At 42.0% G+C, this 27,309-nt stretch overlaps 1 protein-coding gene and 1 long non-coding RNA gene across 22 annotated transcripts in view; one reads left to right on the forward strand and one right to left on the reverse strand.

The window, feature by feature from the left end:
- Positions 1-26,713, reverse strand: LOC111253651 (uncharacterized). Of its 21 annotated transcripts, none has more exons than XR_015317659.1 (5): positions 25,887-26,208; positions 25,687-25,731; positions 24,808-24,931; positions 24,199-24,525; positions 21,183-21,356 (listed from the first exon to the last, which is right to left on the reverse strand). It is a non-coding gene; the product is annotated as an uncharacterized LOC111253651 (long non-coding RNA). The 21 variants fall into 21 exon arrangements; XR_015317662.1 differs by having other exon boundaries at positions 24,199-24,539; XR_015317672.1 differs by lacking the exons at positions 21,183-21,356; positions 24,199-24,525; positions 24,808-24,931; positions 25,687-25,731 and adding exons at positions 1-2,994; positions 3,218-3,389; positions 6,645-6,752 and having other exon boundaries at positions 25,887-26,211.
- LOC111253648 (ATP synthase subunit s, mitochondrial) overlaps positions 26,369-27,309 on the forward strand; it is a 13,485-nt gene continuing 12,544 nt past the window's right edge. The window contains exon 1 of the mRNA XM_022813367.2: positions 26,369-26,392. The gene's annotated coding sequence lies outside the window, so the exon portion shown is untranslated. The remainder of the gene's footprint in view (positions 26,393-27,309) is intronic.

Genomic DNA, 27,309 nt, shown 5'->3' on the forward strand with positions numbered 1-27,309 from the left:
TTCAGGACAACAGAACACTTTTATTTTTTGATCGTCTCTTTATTGCTGAGTGTCTCCGTGACGGTACCTGTAGAACTTTTCTAGGCGTTGGTCCTTGATGATATTTTGTAGTAATTATAGCATCAGGTTTTAATATCATATATTATATATATATATATATATATATATATAATAAACATATCGGTTTTGAATTCTTCATCACGCTAAACATTTAATTAAAAACTAACACCATAAGTTATTCGATTTTTATTTAAAAAATTATGTCAGTTAATTAGTTAGGTAGCTAGTTAAAGACAAGAAATTTTAGTTAAACTTTGCCCAAAACAGATTTTTTGACAGGCCCCTCTTGTATCCATATCAAATAGACATCGGTATTATTGTTGGCCTAAGAAGTTCGAATAGTTTCAGCATTTCAGCTTCCGATCGTTAATCTAATTTCTAACAAAAAAAAAAAATGGTAATTCATAAGCAGTTAATCTACAAATACGCCTTTGTTAACAACTAAATAGGGCAACACAATACGAAACGTACTCGTTCGTAATCAATTGTAGCATTACTACTTCTCTCAAATGACAACAGGCTTGTTGCCATAAACAAGCAAAGAAATAATAAACCCATACGCTGACAGTCCGTTCCAGGCATTTTTCGTCGTGAAGACGAAACTGACGCAACTTCATGGATATGCCATCGGGGTTTTCACCACGACGCATTTCTTATAGTGTCGATATGTGCATCTGTCGTGGCCAGCGTGGCAAGACTTAGAGCGCACGAGTACACGGTGAGGAATAGGCAAAACGCCGTTCATATTGAAGCGTACATTGTTTCCTGGCTAACTCTTCTTTCCGCCAGCGTTCGCGTCTCGAACGTATCGTTCGTACTCGAATAAGCGTCACCCGCAACCGTGGCAATAGCACTACAGCAACTGCTACGTCTAGATCGGACACAACGGCGCTACTCGACTGTTACTTACCTCACTCACTCAGCCTGGCTATCCAGCCCCTTCCTCTCGCGCGCCCACTCATCTCCCTCTGTGCCGTTCGCAACACAGGGCGGCTGCAAACGATTCTCGTTGTTCCTGTTCGTGCACGTACATATTTCATTGTAATTTGTCACTGCCGGAGACCGCAAAACGATGACGACAGAAGTTGAGCCTACGGGCATTATCCGAGGCCCCTAAAAAGAGTTCATTAAAAGGACGAACCTGTTCTGCTACAAGGAAAACAGATTTGCCCCGCCATCGCGCCTTATAGCTGGCAAGCCCGCGTACACATATGGGCACAGGCATCCCTGGCCAGATTTGACCTAATGCAGTCGCCGATTAGAAGCAGAAACGCTCTAGCCTACTAGCGCATCGCCAGTAAGGTGGTAATTGTTGCTCGAAAATCACAGTATGGCGCGGTGAGCTATGGCTGGACGTAGACTTTCTATCGGTGCGTTAGGTCAGTGTGTTTATTACAGTCAACCATCAACAACCGAAAAATGTTGAAATTTTAAATTAATTTTACATTGTCGGACAGGATTAACCGCTGCAAATTCTATTGTTCATTCCGCTAGATGATTTCATGCAGGCGTTAGGTGTATAACTGTTTCATTCATTACGCTATGTTTTGTTCTATTAAACTATACGGTACTACGTGTCCTTGTTGTTGATCCTCAACGGGACATGATACCTATAAACATCTACGCATATTGTTGTGAAACGCAAACAGATTTTTACTGCTAACTGTCCAACGCTCCATTAGCTAGCGAGGCCGCCGGCGCTTACGAACGGTTTTTTCCATTGTGCTAATTGTTTATAAATCCTTACGAGGCCATAGAATCCCTACTTGTTTTTTGCTGTATAAAACATCAATGATTACGGCAATCATCTAACGCACTTCTTAGCGTGATTATGATGTCATTTACAGGTTGAATACTTGGATATCCTAGGCCGACGTAAGGTCCTTGAAGGGAGAAAAAACCGGCCACGTCTCCTAGTAGTTTCGAGCAAACGTCACAGCTTTGTGGAAGAAAGATGCGCAGTTCGACTTCGAAATATCCTGGTCGATATCCGGAACTTGATCGAATATTTCTATCATGTTATCGCGACGCTTTTGTTATTACTGCTCTAATCACTCCCCATTTAATTACGGGCCCAACGAAAATGATACGATCGATAGGAGTTCACAAAGTATCGACTTCACTAGAAATGCTCTCTATTGCAGATAGCTGCTTCAACACTCCTCTGAATAGATACTCGACCGCTGCTTCTGCCTATGCGCTACGGAACCGAGTCAATCCAATCTCAAAATTACCGAACTACGTGTAAGGATGACTAGTATACTATTCTTACTTCATCAGGCCGTTCGGTGTTCAAGCGAGTACCTATCACACCTCAATGCATTCCAATGGTTAAGACAACTGATGTGACCATGACAATGATTAGTGGTATAATTTGAAACCGATATTTATGCGACAAGTGGTATTTCTCTTAGAATCATAAAAAAGACGCGTCTGGAACAAAGTGATTTTCGGCCCCACGTCCTAGACGGCCCAACGTATCGCTATGAGCTTTTTGACAGTACGTTCTGTTACCATGATGTCATTCGGGCTAATGTAAGGGTCTCGTCGCCACCAGAAAGCGGCACATGGCAGTCCTTCACCAATCACTAAGCTGCGGCGTCTTGTTGCTATCCATGAGCTTCTCGACAAATCACCCTGTGCGAATTGCGGCTTCTTATCAACGGAGCCTAGGTAGGTCACTCACTGTTAAAGCAACTGCATCAGCCATGATTCTCTATACGAACGCTTGCCGAGGCCAATCCATATGGCAGCAGTGTACTTTTAGGCGAGGAAGTTTTGAACAGTGGTCAATTTTTGCTATCGGCGTTTTTTCATCATCACATGCAAATTCTATCCGTTTTGATAGAAAACTACCATAGTACTTTTATAAGTTGTTCTGAGTTTGTTTCGCTATTTAGATTTGTCCCCGTGCAGCTGGAACGACGATGAGAACTGAAAAGGTATTCTAAGCATTATTTCATAGCTTTTGCTGAAATCGGTTCTAGAGCGTACTTTATAGAGCGAATTAGAAGCTCTGGAACACGAAGCTGTCTCTCAGGAGAGTCATACTTTAATTTCTAAAGAATAGAAATCTTTAAGCTGGAAGTCTGAGAAAAAAGGTCACAGCGGAAGTCTTACAGGTGTCGGGTCCTAAAGAGACATTGTAGAACCTCACCTATGACGAAGTGCTTGATGTTTCGGATATGCCAAACGGGTCGGAGAGCGTGTCCTACATCGATAATTTAGCGCTAATTACAACATACCGCACTAGAAAAGGGTTAGAAAAAAGGCCTTTGCTGTCACGGTGGACTGGATGACGAACAACTCTTGCTTGCTTCAAGCAGCGTCTGAAAAAGTAGAGGCAATCTAAATGATAGAGACGAAAAAAGCTGCAAGTGTTGCGCTAAAAGTGAAAAGAAATATCATGTAGATCAATAGGTAAAGTATTTAGGGATATGCGTCTGGCAAGGACAGTGCCTGTTCAATACGCTGCAGGGAGAGCACCCTATAGTACATTTGCCCTAGCGGGATTTAGTTCTAGCATGAGGGATCTTTCGAAAGGTCTGAGGCACTTTTTAACATCGGTGATAGAATCTGTGAAGTTACATGCTGCCACGATATAAACGAATATTGCTCTAGATAAACAGGGGAGCGGGAAGACCTTACTTACCTATAACAATTAGTGTAGCCAGAGTACCTGTTTGCAAGATGCTACCTTGAACCTTCTGGCGGAGGGAAACGGAAATGGAACAATATCCGAAGAACAGGATGGACCAATAAACAGCTAGAGCAGCAACGATTTAGAAATAGAAAAGAAATGGACACAATCAAGGATTGCAGATGGACCATGAAGTAGAATGAGATCCTTCATCCCGGACTGCAAGTCAGGTATGACGATAGCAATGGCGACCTCATCTATCACACTATGAAGGTATTGACTGGCCACAGTCAGCATTAGACCTACCTGATAACGAGAGGCCAAGCATAGGATGACAAATGCGTTTTCTGCATGTCAAGTAAAACTAATGGGGTGCACCTCTCTGTATTTAAATGTGAAACCCTCAGACAAGGGCTCAAAGAAGTACAACGAGGTATATTTTGGACCGTGATTAAGCGCGTTGTTGATCATACGCTTCATTTAAGGATCTTGTGCCTGATCCTTATGCGCAAAAAATCAGTTAGAAACAAGGTGAATGAGGCTTGAAGAGGAGCGTTACGAAGCACAAGGTGCAGAGGAAGATCAAGTGAAACAAACGACCTTAATATCGTCCTTCCCTTCGAGGAAGCTGAAATAATGTTTCAGAACGCTTCCAGAGGAAGTAGCAAAGAGGATAGCGGCTTAGTGCGTGTTCTACACCACTAAAGTGCGAATTCATTTGCCTGTGGACAAGTGACTAGGACCCAAATTCGGGCCCCGTCAAGTGGACTATAAGAAGTGTACCGCTTGTGTGTGAATTCATCAGTCCGTATTGCAGATAGCAGAAAAGGTAAAAAAAAAAAGTCGTTTAAATTTGCAGCGTAAATCAGGCTACGGTTAGCGCGATCAGAAACTATGACGTGCTGCAAACTCTACTGAGTGAAAATCAGGCCCAGTAGTTTCTATACGCAGCTACGTTGTACCGAAATGCTTGCGTGCGTTTGTAAAGATTCTAAAGGACAAGGGTGGATCTCAGGTAAATACAGTGAAAATCCCATTACTAGTTGTTCGAGCTCACGAATTCGAACCCATTTACGCCCAGCCTTTGCTCTACCGGATTAGAGCTGCTCGAACTTGTGCAGCACTGCTGAAGGCCACGCTATTCACAAGAAGAAGCATAAGCTTGCAAATGGGTGTCTATGAATCGATCGACTTGCGCGCTCTTCAAGATATTCGTCTGTTGGTCACGTGGTAGGGATTTTTAAGATGAACTAAATTAAATACAAACTTGTATTTAGCTTACGGATATGCCATCTTTTCAGCGATATATTAGCGCAATAAGGAGGGTCAAAGGGTATGATCCTGTTACGATAATCCAAAACTGCGTAAAATGGACGCGATCATACGGTAATTCACTGATCAGTCAGAAGAATCAAGTAAATCTGATTATCACTATGAATTCCTTTACGTCTTAGTTTAGCAACAAATTTGTTATAACCTATACTCTATGTGTCTAGATCGGCACCAGTTTCTATGTTGCTCAACGAAAGAAATCAAGCTTTTTTTTTTTTTTTTCTATAAATTGTTAATGTTTAGCACGTTAGCTTTAACAACCATCCAGTTAGCCTTAAGCACAAGATAACGTTTTTATTTATTTTTTTCTTGCCATCAAAATCGATCTACTAAGATGTTGATGTCTTGCAGATAGACTAACCAAAGCAATTACACATATCGTAAATACCGCTAACTTGCGGGAATTTATAACATGGAGCATTGTTTTATGGCTAGGTAGAAAGAAGGTTAAATTACTACATGAGCTATTCTCCGACATCTTTATTCCAGACCAACAGCTCCTCTTTAGATGAGTATTTTGCGAGAAAAAGAAGTACTTTTGGTCACCCCAGTAGGTGCATGATTTATCTGCCCCTCTTTAAGGTTGAAAGTGAGCCTCAGACCCTGCTTCCAATAGATAACTAGATAGTTCCGTTAACTACGCCAGATGAGTACAGCGGAAACGAGTTTAATGAAATTTAGGATCGAACAGAAATAGAGGACGCCATTGTAGGCAGGTTAAAAATGGACCTGATCGATCAGATCATTTTATCAAGAATTTGAGAATAACGCCGATAGCATTAGTTCCTTCTAATAACGTCCAAAGTAAAAACAGCACCTTGCAACGAATATGGAGTAAAAAAGTGTTCAATGTGACCTATTAAAGTCCTGCTAAAGACCGATATCACAACAGGCGAATAGGACACAAAACGGCAAAGCTTTACTGATTTCTAATGATGACATAGGTAGAAGAAAGTCTGAAGCGGAAACTTCCATGGAGACCAACAGGGAACAAAAACATAAATCCCAACCTATATTATTTGCAAGCGCATTGAACAAATAAAAACAGATGTCTTCGCCAAGGGAGTTGCTGCGATCAGACGGTCTTGTCTAATCCATTCATGATTGCATCCTGTAGTCTTGTCTAATGTAAGTTACTAAGAGGCAAATGCTCAAAACGGAGTTTATAAACATGCACAATCTACGGCTTATTCTTATTTGTAAGCCTTTAGCGAAGAAAACTCAGCGGTAGCATCGCTGCTTGCTGCTTTGTGAAAGTAGGATTCCGTATCTTGATGGATTTTTCACACTCCAAAGAAATACATTGCGGAAAAAACTTACTTTGTTCCAAGGCCAAGAGAGACCCTAAAATAACTCTTGTATTTGACCAGTCGTAGATCTCGAGCAGATGAAACATGACATATTTTCGAAGAGACCGTTGGCCAGGGAACGACCGTCAATTTGATTTACAGAAAACACAACAACACACCGGACTGAAAGACCCGGGAAGAATTCTCTATTCTAGCCAGATCTGACGACATGCGTCGTCATTATTCTTAGCTAATAACGATCTTATAATAGTATTAAACTAAATAAAGTGTACATATTTATAATTACTTTTTTCTTTAGCTACCTTATGTAGAAGCACCATTCCTGAATGGAATTTTCCAATTGAGACTGCAGCCGTCGAGTAAATCGAAACTACTAAACCCAGTTTGGCTGTTCTATGCTCTTCGGTTACCTGAAAGTTCACACGTCAGAGCGTATCATTTCTTTTGGTCAGCCATTACGTTTACTCAACAACGCCGACTTAAAGCGATGCCGTTATCTACAAGTTGAAAGTTTGTTAGGAAAGAAACGAGACCATCGGAAAAGTACATAGATTCTTCACGGATTTCGGTATATCGTTCCGTAGACGCTAAGCTCGGCATCGAAGCTCAAGGAATCTATCTAGGCTTTCATTTGCTAAAAAGGGCACTATTCGTTGAAACAGCAAATGACAAGAGCCTTGAATTGAATTCGTCCTGTTTGCACGCTACGTTTCTATGTCAGCTTCCCATTCTTTGCTCCGTATTTGTCTGTTATGAATTCTGTGTATTTCTAATTCAGTGCTTTGCCGCGCATAGGCTCCACCATGGGCAGGAAACCAGGTTTCCACAACCCTACCGATACGTGTAGGTGCTCCCGACGCGGGAGCAATTGTGGTAGATATCATGTTGCTCAGTGCCCCTTGGTACTATTTTTCGGATATCTGCCAAATATCTCGAACTAAAACTCGTAAAACCGGTACGGCGCAATGTGCTTTAAATTATTATAGATATTAGGATTCTGACTTGCATTTATGAGGTAACTGTCAACAAAGATGAATAAATTAAGCCTGGTTCGACTTAAGCTGCTTCTGTTCGAAACTCCCATGTCGCTTCGCTGTACATTATCGTGGTTTTGCTATTTGGCAGCCTCTGATAAATTTTGCTCTACTTTAGATTTACAAACAAACTTGATTTCGACTCAAAGTCAGACTATTACGCAGTAGATCGAAATGATGATTGTATAATTTCAATCAGTTAAAAACCTCTCGTCAAGGAGATCGCTGCTAATCTAAAGACCGGTCGCTTTATCTATTCACCTTATTAGTGTGTTCGTTCAGTACCGCTACACAGAGAGTCCGGTCATGCCAGCTTCGTGCTGTAAAAAGTTCAACACGAGACGGAATAACTTAACTAATAATTATGTTTATTTTTTGCCTAACTTTCCCCAAAAAATATGGTTAAATTGGTAACGGACGACCAGCCAAGTTCCAATCATGTCGGCTACAAATTGTGGCGCCGAAACCAGACAAATTCGATATCAATACGACGTAGTTGTTGCGGCCGGCTGTAGTTTAATCATTCAAAGTACTTCACAGATGTCATTTTTTGGAATTGACCCTCTTCCTAATGCGCGACTGCACAGCACTCGAGAGTACCACTTTAATACTGAAGAGTGTGTGTATAAATCGACCCTAGAGAAAAACGAAGCTATGCATTTACGGCAATAGGTCGAATTTTTACCCTAATAAAAGTCGTACTTTTACCATATATATATATATATATATATATATATATATATATATATATATATATAAAACGTCATGGTATAAGGAGTAACCAGTGGCACAGCGGTTGTGTACCAGTTGTCCGGACTCGTCTCTAGCTGATCGTAATAACTGCAACGACGGCTGCAACCGTATTTCGAGGCCATCGATTGCGCAGTGGAACTCTCTCCGTACCCTTTTGATTGTTAGTAGTACTACAAATAACGGCCACAACCGCTACAGCAGAAAGCCAGCGGTCAGTCTTTTGCGCGCTGGCTATTTTTCCTCGTCTAGGTAAATAGCATGACTTGACGAAATATATCCTAGAAGGACCATCCATTTTTTGTCGAAGAAGCAACGGTACGAGCTACAGCGGGCCACCGACACTAGTGTTGGGCTGTTTTGCCACCTGTTGCCATAGATGGCGCAACTGGTCTATTAACCAAATCGTCGGAGATTACTAAATTCCTATGAGCCTGTAACACCCCTCTTGACCTTCACGACGAGCGGGAACAAGCTAAAATTTGACTAGTACTTGTTATGCCTTAGACCGATGCGAACAATATGTGCGCGCCAGCAACGCAAATAGTTCTCGCTAAAACGTCTCCGATGCTTGTATCATATGCAATAGATAAGGCTCTGGAAGAAGACGAGCCAGTTTCAACTCATTAGCTGGCCTATGGCAACGCTCGCCTTCGCAGCCAGTCAATAATACAGTCCGAGTAATATATTTGACCGTACTCTTGGCTAGGTTCGCCTACCGCTCGGACGTGTACGAATCCGTTAGTGTGATAAGCTGTGCTTAAAGCACAGCGATTTTTTTTGGCACGCTAAATTAGTCCCATAATTTCAAGGAAAACCGGGCGGAAATTTCCCAGCTAAGAGCTCAGATATATTGGACATTTGAATTTGGTGCATTTACGAGTACTGGCAATTGTGGGACTTTTTGAAATTAACAGATAACGGATCGAACTGAAACTCTGCTTAGGATTTCACGTAACTTACGGTAACAGTATTAGGACACACACAACGCAGACTGGGTCTAGCCTTCAGATCCTTTCTAAATAATTATACGAACACGGATGTGATTACCTCTGAAGTGCTGCAAATAGGCATAATTCAGCAATGTTCTTTCTTCGTAAATTCCAACTCTTTATTAGACTTGTCAATAGCCGTCCGTAAACACCGTTGGCTAGATATTCACAGGAACAAGTTCGAGACGTCGCTGGCTGGATTCCGTTGACGTGCGCCTATGTACATGGCATGAGGAACAGTAAAGCGAGATATCACATGAACTTTATCGATAGTGCGCAGAAGAACATACCTAGGTGCACCAGATAAAATTAATATGCTATCTGCATGACTGTTCGCTTCATGCTCCCGCATTTTGTCATATGCCATCAGACCGGTACTGAGCGTGGTACTGATTTTCAAAGAAGATCGTTTTTGAGGACCAATAAATTCTGTGATTGCTTATTGTAATTATTCTAGGCTCTTTTGGCAAAACTAATACTTGACATGCGGCTAGAAATAGCGATGAGCTGGCTTTCCCGAATCGCTGTTCCTCGTTCGAACATTTCGAATCCCTTTTATAGCGGAGTTCGTGAAAGTTGCCAAGGTTACGCTCTCACAGGGACTATAGGGAGAAAGCCACGTGAGACCCTACCAGAACGATGGATCAAGCTTCGAACCGTCGTTAAAGGGAGGATGACGTATTGGTCGGATTTCTGTTGAAGCAGAATGCCCTAGCTGAGTAAGTGGAAGCGTTGACTCAGTAGGTTAGGTGTAGAATCATAGTCCTGATAACCGAGTGAGCCAGTTCCCTTAAATATTGCTAGATAACAAAATAACTACTATATTAGATTTGCATAAGGTCAAGCTAATCATGAGCCTGCCTTGCAGGCAATAAGCCCATTACGGGGCAATTTATGCTAGGAGCTTTCAATCCACTGTCTAATACATTTGTGCAAAAACAATACATATATATACATACATACAGAATATTTGACATCTTTGACGTCAGTTACGTGCTCTATAACCAGCCTCATCATATTGACTTGTACTAGTCAAAGACGAACTCAGCTAGTTTCCTAATTCTGGATTATGTGTGCAGATATGCCTCATGTATATTTGATCGTCCTCAAATCTGAATTTATGGCTGGTGTTTTCAAAATCATCTTATTTTACTTATATTTTTCAGTGTAATACTTCGCTTCTACGAGTAACGCAAGGCAGACATGATGGAGTATATAGTGTAAGTTTTAAAGCGAGCAAATATGAAAGAAGCTTGTGATAATCATTATTATAATCAAAATCAGTGGAAACAATTTTGGTATTTGTGATTCTACAATAAAGCACCGTATTCTCTACTGGTGGAAGGTGTGGGAGTCCGCTAGCGGTCTGATGAGTTATCCCCTTTGTATAGTAGGTCGGCGCTGCTCGAAGCGACCTCTGCTGACATGTTTGCAACAACCTTTCTAATCGGATAAGCCCCGATCATTCCGCCTAGCTCACTGTTAGAACAGTCTCCTTGGAAGCATTCTGTCGCCACTTGAGCTCAGATAGTTATTAATAGGCCGTTGGTTAAGTTCAATAACTAACGACTACAAACATGGGTATATTTATGGGCCAGTTAAAAGTGTGTCAACAAGACCTTACCTCCAAGAGCACATATTTATTCAATTGTGAATTTTTACCAAAATGTAGTCAGGTTAGTACAGGCTAAGTACTCAGATTAACTGCCATTTCCTTGCATATGCTTAGCCACGCATACACAAATGCAAAATAGACCTACATTTGATTTGGAAGTATCAAGGACTATTATTATTAATATCAGTATTAGTACTGTTATTATAGTTTTAATTAACTGCATCGTGTAACCCAGGGCGTGTTTCAAGTCCATAGCGTGGGTGTGTACTAAAGCGATACAGAGTGAATTGTCTTTATAAACCTCTTCACAGCAGCCCCAATCCTCTGTCTTTTGTGCAAAAAAAAAAAAAAATATATATATATATATATTATTCTACTTTTACTTAGCTGCCAACCCATTCGATCCCAAACTAAATCTCTTTTGGAGCAGTATAATTTAGCACAATTTCAAGGCGCAAATATCGGTAGCATTCAGCCACCAAATGGCAGATGACCAGGTGGAACTTACAAGGACGAGAACGGCACATGCAGCGCTCTATAGTCCGAGCAAGGGCAATTAGATTTTAGTGGTAGCGCAAATTAGTCCAGCGTGACCGGCCTGAAAGAACGTTGTGGACCGATGAGAGATCGGCCACTATAGAAGAGCGCAGATGTTTAGGCCTAACCGCATTGATTATTATCAGTCCTATCCCTGTTGAGAACTCACGGTTCGGGCCCAAATCAGCATGGACCACATTCTACAATTCGAAACAATCTTACGTCCAGTTGATTACATAAGCTTGTTCCCGAATGAATATGCTAACAGCTACTTATAGCTAAAAACGATATCCAAATGATGATCGTGTTGACTGAGTGTGTTTATTATTTTATAATAACAACATCACAACTAACTAATTAATTAGATAACACAAAGATAGGCTAATTTCTCCACTTGTATAAATAAAATCTTCAAATATCTGAAAGTGAAAAAAACGTCCAGCTACTGTCTTCAGATAGGCCCACAATGTACGCCATTATTTAGGCGATAAACGTCGGCGATCCGCGCGAAAATTTCTCCTTTATAATGCTATTTCAGCGTCCAGTTCCGCTAGGCAAAAGCAGGATTTTCAATTATTACTAATGAGACAACAGCCACGCACATCACCATGGTCATCATAATCATAACTGTGACATTGTAAGATGAAGTAAGGTTGACAAACAACATCCTGTCGAACATGTCACAACGGATTAGACCGACGTAAAATAAGTTCTTCCTGCGTATCAAAATCCCGCTGATTTAGCTGCTGCATAGGAGAGAGAGAGAGAGAGAGAGAGAGAGGAATAAACATTCACTGTTTTAAATGCACGTGCATTGCGAAGCTAAAAAATTATCAAAAACCAAATAGAGAACCCATTATATCGCCGGAAACTCTGCGTCGTTTATAGAAGACCGCTTGACAACAATTACGAATAGCTGATAGCCGTTACTGTTAGCTAATAGATAGATAGATAGATCAGTAGTCGCGAATGACATGCTGTCTTTAATACAAAATGTATCATTTAATGAGCATACGTGCTTCTCCTCGCGCATCGACACGTTCACTGTAAGGCTCTTTCAGTTTAAAAAGTTTGAGCCTACTTTTGGCCACGCTGAATTTGCATAGCAAACCAGCCGCGTAGTACCTCCAGTCGTTGCCATCGGCTAGCGACTAGGGTTGTCCATGACCGTACGATTACGACTGGACAGCGGCGGCAACGCCATCTATTTATCAATAGCGACTCAGATTACTATAGCGGCTAACTGTTCGAAGGCCAGTCATAACCGTGGCACCACCCACAGCAGCGCCAACTATTCAAAAAGTGCGCGTGATCGAAGGTTACTTTCTCTCTCGCCGTTCGCGATGGCTCATTGGATACCGACAAACAAAAGAAGTTGGGTTACTTATCGCTAAAGGTCGCCTAAAGGCCTCCAACATTAGTTTTCACTGGCTGTTATTATCGTATTCTTGAGTCACACGCAGCTCACATATATACATTTAGAAATAGTTGATGCTGTTGTTGTACGACGCGTCCTAGGACGTCCTGGTCTGTCGTTATTTCCCACCGTCGACACGCCCGCCCTTTTTTCCTTCGAGTGACGTTTTTTTGTTTCTCCTCAACTCGATCGTGAGAATCAAATATAGAGCATAGAGTTTATTTACTCGATGAGTATTACGAATATTTACATTTAGTGCGACCCTAGAAAGAGGCTCTTGTGCAGGACAAATATATGAGTACCTTTCTACGTCTGTATGTATACGTTTAATAGGAATCTTATCCGGCATTGACGTAGTATGAAAATTTAAAGGATACCGCATACAACGAGCGGTGGGGCGTAACTGTAACATTGTTTTAATTAGCAAATTCAAGAGGGTAGATTGAACAGTACATAAAAATTATGCATACACGTCATTTCGTTTATCTAGTCTTTTTCTTTGTTTAGTCGCACATGTCGCACAAAATATATCAGGACTCAGGTTTCACAAACACCTAGCATCAAGCGGCAATTTTACGTCGCTCCGATCTAGGCGTTATTTATATTCCGTCGACTGTGACTCCAGAAGTTTTATGTATCGAAACTCTCGTTTATGGGAACCCATGTCAATTTTTCGGTTTATTAATCAGGCTGCCTTAATAATTTCCGCTAGTATTGCTAAAAGAATACCAGCTAGCTCTCGAAGAAAACCTGTGGAGTATTTCACGTAGACTTTATCCAAAGACGCCGTTGTCCCACCAGTGACGCCGCTGCTGCTGCCGTGCTGCTACATGTAGGGAGATCATCCATTATTGCTAGTCGTTTCAACATAGCTACGCTTTCATGACGTATCAATATCGTATCAAACAACTGGTGTATATTATATTATATATATATATATATATATATATATATATTACAATTAAAACCATGACTGACATTATTAGTGTTAAGTTTAAAGAAAACCAAATAAATTTCGTGAACGAAACAAGTCCGTAACAAACAACACCAAAGACGTTCGTTTGTCGTAATATCGAAATGTCACACAGAAGTTTACATATATAAATTTCTTAAGTTGTAATATGTCGTTCCTTCGTGACTGTTCTCTTGCGCGACAATTGCATTCGGTGTCGAAGTCTCGTTGAGCTACAGAAGGCATAGATGTTTTTGACCTCGTCGTTAGAACCTCAAGAACTAGTCGGTATCTCGCTGCCATTATTTGATTCGTCAGACAGACAGTGGCTTGTATCATCACCTTCGTCGCGAATCCGCACTAACAAATAATGATTCGTGTCTACCGCATAATCCAAATACAATGGTTCCACATCCAGTTAACCAAAGCCGATCTCAGTAAGCGACTGATCTTTAGAGCCGCCATAAAAGACGCGGCCTTGCATCAAATGTATATGTACAGCTGTGGTTTAGGGTATCTAATCCTGAAACTTTCCTCGAAGATCATCAGTTAACACCATATTAAGTTAATACATTTACGTCACTCGATTTCTAAATAGCGACAATAACGGTATCGTTCATTCACCAGTCGGTAATTGCAGGACAACATTAGCATTCAATATAGAATTTCGAACAATTTTAATTTCTTTAAGTTTCTTACGTTAGCATCTCTTTTCGGTTATCATTTAGTTAATCTTTAGAACACTTTTACTCAGTTTACCTAATCACGCTTTGCTTGATTCCTGGTAAAGGTCCACACCAGGACAAACAAATTCGAATTAACGCTATGTTAATAACGCAGGCCCGCGCACCAGAAGCGATAACGTTACCGAAAATTGTGGCTAGACAGAAAAATCACATAGCGATATACTCGTAGTATTAGCATCCAGAACTAGTATAGCAAAAGCAGTTCTGCTAGAGACCTTTACGAATGTAATACTTCTTCTGTCACACCACGTGGTTACTCCTAGCATCATCACTCGCCGCGTGTTCCATTGCGACTGGTAATGGCGCTTAACAGCTTTGGCACTGTCTTTGTCATAGCCATTGCCGATCTGCTGTCAAGTAGCCAGAGTCGGAAGCCTGGAGTTCATCAGCCCCCAGCTCCGCGGCCGTTGACCCCGGCCCCGCGAACGATTTACCAACGGCGACGTGTGCCGGTACGCGTACGTAAGCGACGTGCTTGCTAAACCTAGGCTCATCCGCATTAAGACCTGATCCTGCGAGCCAGTCGGTCTGCTTGATTGACTCACTCCTGTCCTGCTTTCCGGAGGTAACTCCTAAGCATCCACTAGAAGAGCGTCAACGACCGCCATCGCGGCTGCAATTCTGTCAAACGCAGATTAACAATTATGATTTTGTTGTCTGAGCCAACCATGGCAGTAGCTGCTTTATAGCAATAGCCCGTACTCCATGTTCATCATAGTTTGGTGTCTTCAAGTAGCTAACTCGCTGTGTTCACTTATGACTAGTCAACGGATTCCATAGTGGACCCGTATTTTTTTGAATTTCGTCTGTCCTACCGCTGTCCTACTGACACCGCTGAACAACTGATATAATGAGGTATATTGGTAAGTTCTACAATAGCCTGTTACGAACTCGAGTAACTACTCGACGTCGCAGCTGCAAACATACACGGAACTTGATTAACGTGTGAGGGAGTGAGGGCATTTTTTCGAAGTCGACGAGAAAAACTTACCATTGGACTTGTGACAAGTATAACTGCAATAGCAAATATTCTTACTTTGACGCTAGTTTATTTTGTGCTTAGTAAAATAGATATTGGCATGCGTATAACAGAAATATGCTCCATGTCTGCTTAAGCCATGATCAAACGTATTCCCGTGTGCTATTTAAAACTCGTGGAATAGGTCCTGCGAACTATCGTTGGTGACTTTTCTATGGTTGGTGTTTAGAATCTCCCAAGAAAGAGATGACGTTCCCTTAGCCTGTGATGGGACCGTCCTTCAAAGAACAACGACCACACATACACGGCCAGAAGCAGCACGGGGTCGTTGCCCTCTCTCGTGCTTTCTGTTGCTGCTGCGGGCAAACCTCGCAACAGTGGCATCTTTTCTTTCGGAGCCTCCTTAACAGCCGCTCACAGCTAGAAACGGAAGAGGGAAAAGCTGAAAGAGACAGAAATAAGATGCATGCGAGTCTGACGATGGCCCGCCAGCGACGCACCGTCGGACTTAACGGTATTGGCAGTAACACGAAATAGGAACTGAGAAGAAATGTCGAAGCTGTGATTTAATGAAATCGGACGGTGTCCATTTTTTTCTGCGACATCCCTAACTGACGTGCAGATATATACAAATTTATGCATACAATGGATTATAGTTACGACGCTATCACCAATAAACTTATTAATAATAACCACCAAGAAGTAGCCTGATCAAGTTAGGTGAAATTTATTCGCGTTCGCCAATGAAACTTGGTACGGGCTCGAATCTCAGCATAGGGATTGCTTCGTCTTGTGCTGTGAATCAGCCGTCTACGGGAAGACCGATTTAAGTAGTTGACATGAGGGTCGGAACGGTTAGCTAAATCAGATTGGGTTATAGCGACGGTATCGTCTTTTTCTTTTTATACAGAGTCGTGCCAAGTCATGCCAAGTTCTAACTACAGACTTGTGTGTATTGATTGCATAGCATAAGTAACGTCAATATTTATATCGTTTCGCATATATAACATTAATTTAATCGAATCGGATACGTTGCTAAAAGGTATTTGGAAAGGCCTTTCGCTTTTCTTCTTTCTATTGCACATTTTGCTGACCAGAACGCCAAAGTGGGACTTTAGGCTGAATACAAATTCTGTTGGGCTTTCTTATGAGCTCTAAACAGCAATTCTGACGTTCAATGCGACAATGGCATTGGAGGGCGCTAGCCGTGATTGGCCTGGGGCGACTGCCCCCGTCTCCTACAGCAAACTTTTAATCGACAGGGTTGGATTCTTAAGATGCTACGTGATAAAGGCGACTGCCGTCGTAGTGAGGGGGTCAGTGACCTGTTGTCTGGCGTAGCCGCGCGATTCTGGCAACGACTACGAGGGCCAAAAGCTCTATTGAATCTGCGATGCCTCTATTTGTCGCCTTTGCCGCCTCATGGACAAGGCCCAAGCCAGACAGGACAGGGAAAAAGCAGCAGGAAACGATGATGGCATTTACCTTATGGCTGAATCATCGATAGACAATATACTCCAATCAAGTGGATACAAACAGTCTGTTCACGGTTCCCCGATTTGAAACGCTACGCGTACTCCTAAGTAGAGATCACAGTAATCACCGCTGAAGGAAAAGTGCTGGAGCAACGGCAGGGTCAATCTGAAATCGGTGTTAAATAATATTAGTCTATGACCAATAGTGTGATATAAAGCAAAGTTTCGAGGTCAACGATCCAATCCGGAGATCGTGGAGCGCTCTCGTTTAGTAAGTTCAATCAAGGAAAAAGGCGCGACGGACCATTGAAAAAAGTAACCAAAACTGGCTAACTTCAAACATTCTAAATCAAGTTACGAAAATAAACGAGGAAGTTATTTCAGTTCGGAGCGACATAAATTCACAGTATACAACAGAAATCTAAATGTAACACTGCATATTTTCCTACAGGTCCTAGGACTGTAGACGTTAGGCTACAGCTGGACGACATTTCTGCCGTCTTACTATATAGACAGGCTGGTCCATCAATATCCATTGGGTTCAACTTGATTCATCTTCAACTTAGATTAACCGACGCCCTTCCTAACGAAGATTCTTTTAAGAGAAACTTCCACACCATTCTAATAGTGATAACCACTATTATGGTGTACTGATATTTCAATTCACTAAGCTGGTTACTACTATTTATCGTTCATCTTCGCGTACGACTAGCATGTAACTATGCAACACGGATATTTCGATTGGATTGACAAGGAAAAACTGAATACGATGCACTGGTTAAAACACGACAGACGTGTGCCATTATTTCCATTGCATATTAACATATTGCCTTCTATCTTAGCCGATATCCATTCAATTTGTTTGTGACGGGAAGGTGAGACGGTAATGTACGCGGGAACAAACGTCTAAATAGGCGTGCACACATACAGCCACGCACACCGCTAAGCGGATGATCGTTATTAAGGCGGCAACCAAACGAAGCGTTGTGCTTCGACTGTTTGAAACGAATGTCCATCAGCCCCGCCGTCGCAAGGTGCTCGCCGCCTTCGCTTATGGAAGCCTGTCTGGCCGTTGACGTCTTGTTTCCATCAATAAAGGGAGCAAAAGGAGTCAACGACGAGGCAAGACAGACGACACGACACGGCATCTGTGCGGCCTCGCCTAGGTCGGAGGCGTCCTTTCAGTCAAGAAGGTAACGTCAAGAATTTCATATTTTGGCATTGCTACATTTGATGCTGGAAGAAACATCGATAGAAACAATTTCTATAGTTTCATGTAGTTTTTAATCGTGTGAATCGTGCTTTTCATTGCGTTAGTATCGACTGAGCGCGATACAGGTAACACATGTCATTATCACATGAGACTGGATGGGATCCGATTACTCGACTGATCTCTGCAGCTGGCGGTAGGAGTAAGGAAAAGGGTTCGCGACTATCTCGGTGACTGAAACTACTTTCTTCTGTTGGTCTTAGCATCCTCCGCTTTCGGGACAACATTTGGCGACCCTCTACAGCAGCCACTGTCAACGGAAAGCGTCACCAAACGCCACGTATCGTTTCGAACAAATAGTCGTGAAGACTTCCTGCCGATTGCTATGCAGTATCATATGTACATTCAGCTTCGACCTTCCCCTGGAAGTAGTAGTATCTTCGCTAGATAAACGTGTGCCCGTCCATTGGGTCATTTACTTGGCCAATGTCTGTCTACCGGTGATGCGGCATTCGTTCGTGATTGTTAAGCAGCTATCCCTTGTCATCGTCTGTCTGTGAGCCTTTCGAAATGGTGCAAAATGTTAACATTGCATTGAATTGTCAAGTTGCATGAGAATAATTTCGACAAAAAATAGCTGATGGCATTTGTTTAAGTTTCTGGGACTATTAGTTTTCTACCTACCAGCCAGCAACTATACCATGATGAATAAGTCCTCTCAAGGTCGAAGCTCGCCTCTCTATATACGAATATAGTGAAGTGTATGTTACACAGTATGGCCATAGCTCGAGATCTGACGGTAATTTTTTTTTCTTCTTTTATTATAATAGATTCTTTCGCTGTCATTGTCGTCGCTATTGTCAAAATTTTTCACAATTATAATAATTCAACATTTAGATGTTTTAACTGAAGGAGCTCAAATTCTAGGTTGAAAGGGCAAAGACATAGAATGCGGGCGCCTGCGACTGATACTGGTGCCTCTCGCGATCCTTACACTTACGATTTCGCTTTGTGGCCTGTAATAGCTCGAAGGCAAACTGTTCCCTGCCTCGGTCGAACGCGTCACGGCAGCAGAAGCCGCGACCATGCGCCAGGCAAGGTGCGCTCGTATATTTGGATGCGGTAACTGCGTGTGTGTACTGCTAGCATAAGTTTTAACTCAACGCTATCGAGGAGTAGAGGGAGCAACGGATGGTCACACAGCGGAGAAACCCGACGGCTGAATTGCAGCAGCAGCAGCCCAGGGCTACAACAGATGAGTGGAAGGAGGCCCCAAAGCCCCTTCGTAGAGGCCATTCACCTTTTCACGACCGTCGTCGACTGAGCACGTCGTTCGTTTAAGAGTAATGCTGCCACTGTTAATACTACAGCTGGCGGTGATGCTGGTGGGTATGCCTGAGGGTCGTCACATTGGACGACTACAAGAACAAGCCAGCACAAAATCCAACACAGTACAAAATAACCGAATCATCGCCATATTCCGGCCGCTCGAGCAGCGGCGAGAAATTGTAGCGAGCGGAGCGGGACTATAGCCACCTGTGACTAGAGCAGCCCGGCAAGTAGCTAGCACAGCTCCAACGACGATCGATACTGATAGAACAAAAAAACCTCTACAAACAATTTACATAAACAAAGCATATCGTAATCAATAATTATCAATAATCATATGAACCCCTACCGAGTAAGCTCTTTCAAATGAACGTCAAAACTACCACATATATATATATATACACACACTATATATATATATGAAAAAATCTCTAAAGATATTCTGTCCGTTACTTAGGGTATGTGCTTCAAACCAATTTCGGATTCCTCGCTTCGTGCTATATACTTTTAATAGTATCCTTTTTCAAACATCATCCCAACGTTTTGGCAGGTGACGAACGGAACCTGCCAAAACGTTGGAACCTGTTTGGAAACGTACGAGAGTTCAGCACCGTAAAGATAGACCCTAAAATATGTATGATATGATCGAGAATTTTGAAGGTCACCCCGAATTTAAAGCTTGAGACTAAGAGTACTATATTTATGCAACGAATATTTGTTGTTGTTGTTGTTGTTTTCATACGAAGTAGGCTTTTATTGTTTAGATCCTTTTAAAGCGTTTCCCTAACACCTGCTACTTTCTTTACAATTGGTTTATATTTACTTGTTCTTACATTTGATGCCCTTATACATTGTTAAGATCATTGTTGCCTGATGTTATTCACAAAGTTCTACAGAGCATGACATAACTGATGATATTAAAACAATCAATACAGCCTTTTATAGTTATAGCAATCTGATGAACGAAGTCAGGTACCAAAGACGCTACGGGAGGCATAAAGGTTCAATTTCACTTTCTGCCCGCTACTACTACCATGCGCGCGCGTGGCGATGACGCGCACCAGCGCCACACGACTGGAACGACGCGATAGGCGAAAGCTGTTCGCGCTCAAACTGACTACGGCTGCAGCGCCACCTATCCAACCGTGCAGGTACCGTCACTGTTATTATGCCACCCCATGCCCTCGCTCCGTTAGCACTTCTTCACGACAAAACAACAACAGTAATAGATGATATATACAGCCTGTACGGAGCTGCTTGCTGAACGAGATCAGTCTCGCTAAGGACTACGTAAAGTTAATTCGTGACATTTAGAACACTATGAATCGAAGCAACATATTCAAACAAACCTACTGGTGGAAAGTGGACAATAGGAAAAGAAGCTCTTGAGGTTAGAACTTGTGCTTAGTCATTACACGGTTGCAAGTCGACAAGATGTACGTCCACCCGAGAAGCTGGCACGCGGCTCTTCCATAAAGTGAATATCTTATATGATGTTTCCCCTTACCTCTCTGAAGATTACAATATAATCTTATCCAATTGCATTAGCTTCGCTCGCTGGAAAACCTAGGGTTTACAGACAGGCCTGATTATCTCGTACTTTGGGCAGGTGGAGATTATGCTAGCGGTTTTTTTTGGCTGCAAGAAAAACGCTTGGCTAACATAAGAATTGGACCTGATCAGCCAGTTTGAATACGCTATGATAATAGCTGCCCCTTTCTCCTAAATAATTAAATCAATGCTATATTATCATATTTACTTAAAATATGGCTTAGTTTTAGCACAAATCAGTCCACTATGCAGATCTGTGTGTTGCATGCAGAAGTAAAATTTATTATTACATAACTATCTCGTGACCCAAAGGCGTTGCGATAGAATATTTAACGGATGTATTTGCCGACTCCAGCGCCTCTTATAACTCAGCCTCGATTCTTGATACGGGTGTTGTTGTTGTTGTTGTTGTTGATATCGTTAACATCTGTAACCGGCGGTATGAGGAAATGACTTTAAATTAGAAATAATTAGTTCTCATTGAGAAAAGCACTGTTAGTTCATTCTCGCTTAAAATCGTTGGTAATATATCTGCAAAGCTCCAACTACGTGTCTACAATTTATATTTATTTTAAACATTGCCCGCGTTAATAGTTTTACCCATAATAACTACCCGTTGGGGTAAAGCGCAGAGTAGTCTAAAAATGCAACCCTAGAAGTTTTTTTTATCGGTTGTAAGATAATATTGCGTGAAAACCTGTATTAGGCGCATCACGTTATTACGTGATTCGGCAGTTAAAGCAAACGTGCAGCCATATGATCCGTGACCTATTGGCCATCGTCAGTTCCTTGTTAAGGCCAATAACGAGAGGACTGTAAGATATGCTGTAACAATCAGCCTGCTAAGCTCTATGCATCCCTATGCCGAGGGCCTGTGGCGGACACAGGCGCTACCAGCCAGAGGAACGCTGGTGATGAACGGTCACTGACCTTCTCGGCTGCTGCTACGCTTCTCGTGTGATGAAGGCTTTGTCGGTGCCTGTGTGAAGGATTGAGCTCACTCGACAACGGCTGCCACGAGGCACTATGAGCTATAACCTAACTCGACTGCCATGTTGAATGTCAGGCAATATTGGCTACAACACTTCAACAGCTATAACAGCTCGAATAACAAAAACCAACTAATAGGAAAGAGCTACAATAACAATAACCAAGAGAACGTACAAATGTCTACTTTGATTTGGCATGAGAGACAAGGTAATGCAGCAGAACCCCGTTACGGCTATTGCCAGCTTGCCATAAAGCGACCATACCCAATGCTTGGCAGCCATTAGATGTTGACTTGGTTCTATCTCGATACTCGGTGGGCAGACAGGGAAGCTTAAATACACAATATCAATAAGAGGGCAAAGAACGATACTGAACGCTATGAAACAAAAGCACAGATTACGTTTTAAATAATGCTCAGATTCAAGGACACACCGATAGCTGTTATTGTTGAAAAACCCGGCGTCATAATTCTGCTGCTTACTAGAATATGCTGACCTTAAAACAGAATTAGGCCCAAGGACAGAATAAAGGAGAGAAAGTCGCTAGCGAAAAAAAAACAATATATTCGCTTTCCGCTCCCCCTTCTCCCTATGAAAGCGGGCATCCGTATAAGCGCCTAACAACTTGGTTTTGGTCGATTTACATTGATGTGGTCATCTGCAAAACGCTGCAACAGCTTTGTGGCAATAATCAGGTAGGTCACAAGCTGGCCGCGAAAGTAATATGCAATTACAAATCATTGTCAGGCTCAATAAACGGCGCATATTCAAAGGTGCTTAGAATAATAAGTGCACTACATTTCATAAGTTGAGAATGGGGCAATAGGCAACCTATGCGAGATGGAGATCCTGGCTGGGGTTACAATGGCGACGATGACTAGTGACCTTGAAAGTTCTTTGTCGCAGACGGTGCTATTGGCGCAGTCGTCGTAAAGGTTCGTTGCTTAACTTGGTGTTAAGCGACGACATGGCGCAGCGGAGAGGGCAGTTGTTCGCGCAAGGAAAGGGATGGCGGCAGCTAACAACAATAACAACTACGGCAACAAGGACAGCGACGACAACATCGGGTGGCGGAGGAGGTGGAGGAGAAGGAGGAAACGGACGAGACGGAGAGAAGAAGCAGCAGCGCCAATGGAAAGAGGGTAGATTAATAATAGAAGGAGAGACCACGTGGTTCTTGAAAAATGGTCGTGCCTAACCTGCCATTAGGGTTTCGGCTATGTGCCCGCTGCTAAGCCTCCAGATCTGGCTGCAGATTACAAAAATTTTGTTTACTGATATTGATGTGCATATAGTTAACGAAAACAACAGTGTATCAGCCAGTCAGACGAACGCTGGCAGATCCGCTGTTAACAATTCTAACGACATCACAAGTCTAGCACTCAGTTATGATCTATTTAAAAGTCGTTACATGATGGGTACGCTAGTAGGTTGACGTTCAATGTTGCGCAGTGTAACAGCAATTCAATATGACGCTGGCGAATATTCCTCTAATAAAGAAAATAATTTAGTCGCTGATTCAAAGATACACTTCGCACAATATTTTTTTTTGTATCACTACATCTGTCAACTAATTTTTAACGGTAACCTTCGTATATTGCCAAATAAAGCTTTAAATTAGTTGGATACTTTTGCACTACCAGCGTCCTATTAACCGACGGCCTGCGCCATTACCTATCCGCCTGTTACTTTTATATTTTGATAGAGAAATATGCTGTGCCGTAGATTAAGTCAATAAAATTGCTGAAAACTACCTATGCAGAATGCCAATGAAACGTTAACAAAAATAAGTAAAAAATGTCAACATTTTCTATTAACTGAATGTTCCTAACTTAAACCTAACGAGATTAGAGCTATTTATCTTTTCCAGTCGATATATCTTTACATTTTTCGTTATACTTAGGGTCAGTAGCTATTCAGTTGATCGTGCCTATTCATAAATACGGTTGTACTCGATAAGCAATAAGTTGCAGCAGTGCTTTAGCCCGACTGATTATCCATTAGGGAAATAAATGAAAAAATTCCGTTTTCACCCTATAGGTTTTGAAACTATGAAATGAGTTAATTTGCATTTTTACTACTCGACTCTAGTTATTAAGAAGGCCCTATGTAAACCGGAAGGTTTCGGTTTGTTGACAAAATCTCAAGGTTCACTATGTGCTTCCTCTGGCAGGCTTAGTACTACATACTTTAGTACTATATAGTGCATTATTTGTACTTTATCAAAGGGGTTATCAATCGTACTTTAGTTGTATTTTTATGCTAGACTTTTCGTGATACCTGTGAATTTGGTATTATTCCTGTGTTCGCGTCTCGCGCGAATGCGCCTCTCACTGCTGTTTCCGTTAATGCATGTGGGCCTGTCAACTTGATTGTTTCACATACTCTTTTCAACATATTGACCTTCGTTGTACCTATGGCTTGCTAGGCTCGCACAAAAGAAGACCTGTGGTGTCGTCCACCAACTGCGGTTGCGTCGTTGAGATCTCGTTTCTAGTGACTTGACTTGACTTGACTTGACTTCGTAGTTGGCTAGTAATATTGGCCGTTCTGCTGTCACAATATACTAGACAATTCGGTAAGGTCGTTGGCCGCCTGCTCCCCTGCCTACAATATCAGATCTTTGCTGTTATTAGCTGAGGCTCTGGTCGATTTGTCGTAAGCTGTTCACCTTGCCGACATAAGACCCTATGCCCACCGGCGCCTAGTGCGACCTTGCTCCGGCCTCGTTTTCCTTCTCTTGTTTTTTTTTCATTTTTCGACTCGAAAAGTTCGCCGACGGGACCCACCAGTCCAGTGTGGATGAACATAACCAATATATATATATGTTTGTATGAGTTGTGTATGTAATATCACACGCACAGCCAGACTCAGACGAAAACAACTTACTCGTAGAAAAAGCTGAGATTGTAGATTTCATGATGCTTATACGCCCGATAAATAAAGAAACATATCTGGGCCTGTGATGGTGATTTGACGGTGACTTCTATTGTTGGTCACAACTCAGGCGAAACTGGTGAACCCATCGACAACAGCAGGCAAACGGACAAAACGAAAAAGTATTGCGGTGACAAAAGATTGTGGACGTGTATATATATATATATATATATATATATATCTGGACGCATTTAAAAGTCGCGTGTTCGTTGAGTTCACGGCTCTAGAAAAATTTATGGCTCTTTAGGAGGCGAAACACACAGGGCCCCAGCGTAAGAAGTTCAGGTCCACGGCCAAATAAATAATGACGATGAAAGCACTCAGTTTTTTGTCTCAGTATCATGGTTAAACGTGTGTTACTGTTTCGACAGTTATTTTGCCATAACTTTATGAGTTCATTTTGATAAGTGCATATAAAATTCAATTTGGTGCGTTTTTTGAGCGGCCTAGTTATAGAAGTGGCTTGGTAAGTGTCGTAGAAAATCCAGTTATTAATTTTGAAAACTATCTGTAGCTTTTTCATACGCAAGCAGTATAGCGCGTCCCCCCCGCCCCGCTGACATTCGAGCTTTATATTATATTTAATCAAGCTTTGTATATGTCTAAATATTAACAAATGCATTAAGAATTAAATATGTGTATTGGCGATGCATGACGTTTGTAGCAGGCAAACGATCACGTTACTCAGATAAAGTTTACAGGTTCATAGAATATAACTATAGTGAGACTGTGTCCTGTGGATAAAGACTATGACCGTCTCGGCTAGTCCCTTAATAAGTAAGCATAGACGTATCCAAGCTAAGTTTACAGGTAGTCCATTGTAATAGCTACCTGTTTCTCGCCCAGTTTGCTCAGTCATAGCGGTCGACGGCTCATCTGTAAAATCACAATGCTGCTGTTCGTATGGTCGAGCTCTGGGTGTGATGGCTACTCGTGAATAGAGCCTCCTAATCTTTGTCGAATTCGGCGAGTTATAGGGAATTGTTTTCGACAGGCGCAGCTGCGCCACAACGGCTCACAGCGCCACCTACCTGCTGTTTACTCAACGCGGCGTCAATCGAACGACTACGAATGCTGGATAGGTCACGTCCCTATGATGGCTTGGTAATCTTGTCGACACGCTGTGGTCCAGGTTCGAACCCATAGGGCATAGACAGAGAAGCCTTCGTTCGTGCTGGGAGCCAGCCGTCCGTCTTATGGAATGCTTAACGGCTATATCGGACGAAACATAAAGGTAACATTAAGATCACAGGTAATATGTTTATCACTCGACCAATGCAATTGCTTCGAACTACGCGCATTCTTACATGAGACAGCACGCGACACATAACAAGTGATCTTTCGACCAAACAAGAACACCACGTACATGTAATAGACATACATATCAGTGCATAATACGTCAGCTTATACCGCTGACACAACTCGTCTACTACCATGTGCCTATCAACGGTTGTTCGTCTTTATCATCGAAAAACACCAACTTCTAAACTAAGCTAGAAAAGTATGCAGAGCACTGAATGAGACCTGCTTCGTAAAGGCACGTTTGCCATATCATTTTAAGTTTTAAGTAACAAATGAATACATATAATACAGCTAATTTAGAACACGGTTAGTGAAGTTACCGCATGATATCTGGTCCTTGTTAGCATAAGGGTATTTCTGTAACAGTGAAGTGGAAATGTTCAGAAGCTAGCTACGTATTTTAGTCTATCGTATGAGCAAATCCATTGTTAAGTTAGATTATCGTTTCGTTATTTCTAAATTCAAATATTTCATATACGTGTTCAGTTCGATTGGTAGATAATTTAAGCAAATACCAAGGTCGAATTGTTTAATTTACTTTTATTTTCGACACGACTACGGTGCGTATTGTTCCCGTCATCTGTTAGCACGCCTGATATAGAAAGACGGCAGCTGTACTCAGCTTGGCTGACAGTTTCCCTGATGCTTACATCGCTTGGTGCCGTGTGCTTGGCTAGATGACTCACGGTGACGAAATTCGGCCTCTCGTGGTTTCTTGGCTTCGAGGAAATCCCCAGGCATTCAACATTCTATTGTGCAATAATATATGAGTAAGGGTCTCTAGCTTTGTTATTTTTTTAACGGTTACTACTATCAGACGAAACCTATCTAAACCATGGTCGTATTGCACGATAAGCTCTCGACGTCCGATTACTTAGTCTAAAGAAGCATCGTGTTTATTGAAATGGCAGTTGTCATTCTGCACGATCAACACAGAAGGGCTTTTTGAGGCAGCATCGTCTTGGCATCGCGAGATGTAACTTACATCATCTTCCAGGATTTGTACATACTACCTAGCTTAATTTTGCTGATATTTTTTATATTTGACATATTTGATTTTTTTAAAGTTTCAACTCGAAATCGGCTCGCGTTTGATACGTGCAACTTGGAGACTCGTCGATTTTCATACGTGTGAGTGTCAGTTTCTTACAA

The sequence above is a fragment of the Varroa destructor genome, unplaced genomic scaffold (assembly GCF_002443255.2).
Source record: "Varroa destructor unplaced genomic scaffold, Vdes_3.0 BEIS01000007.1, whole genome shotgun sequence".
Taxonomy (NCBI): Eukaryota; Metazoa; Arthropoda; class Arachnida; order Mesostigmata; family Varroidae; genus Varroa; species Varroa destructor.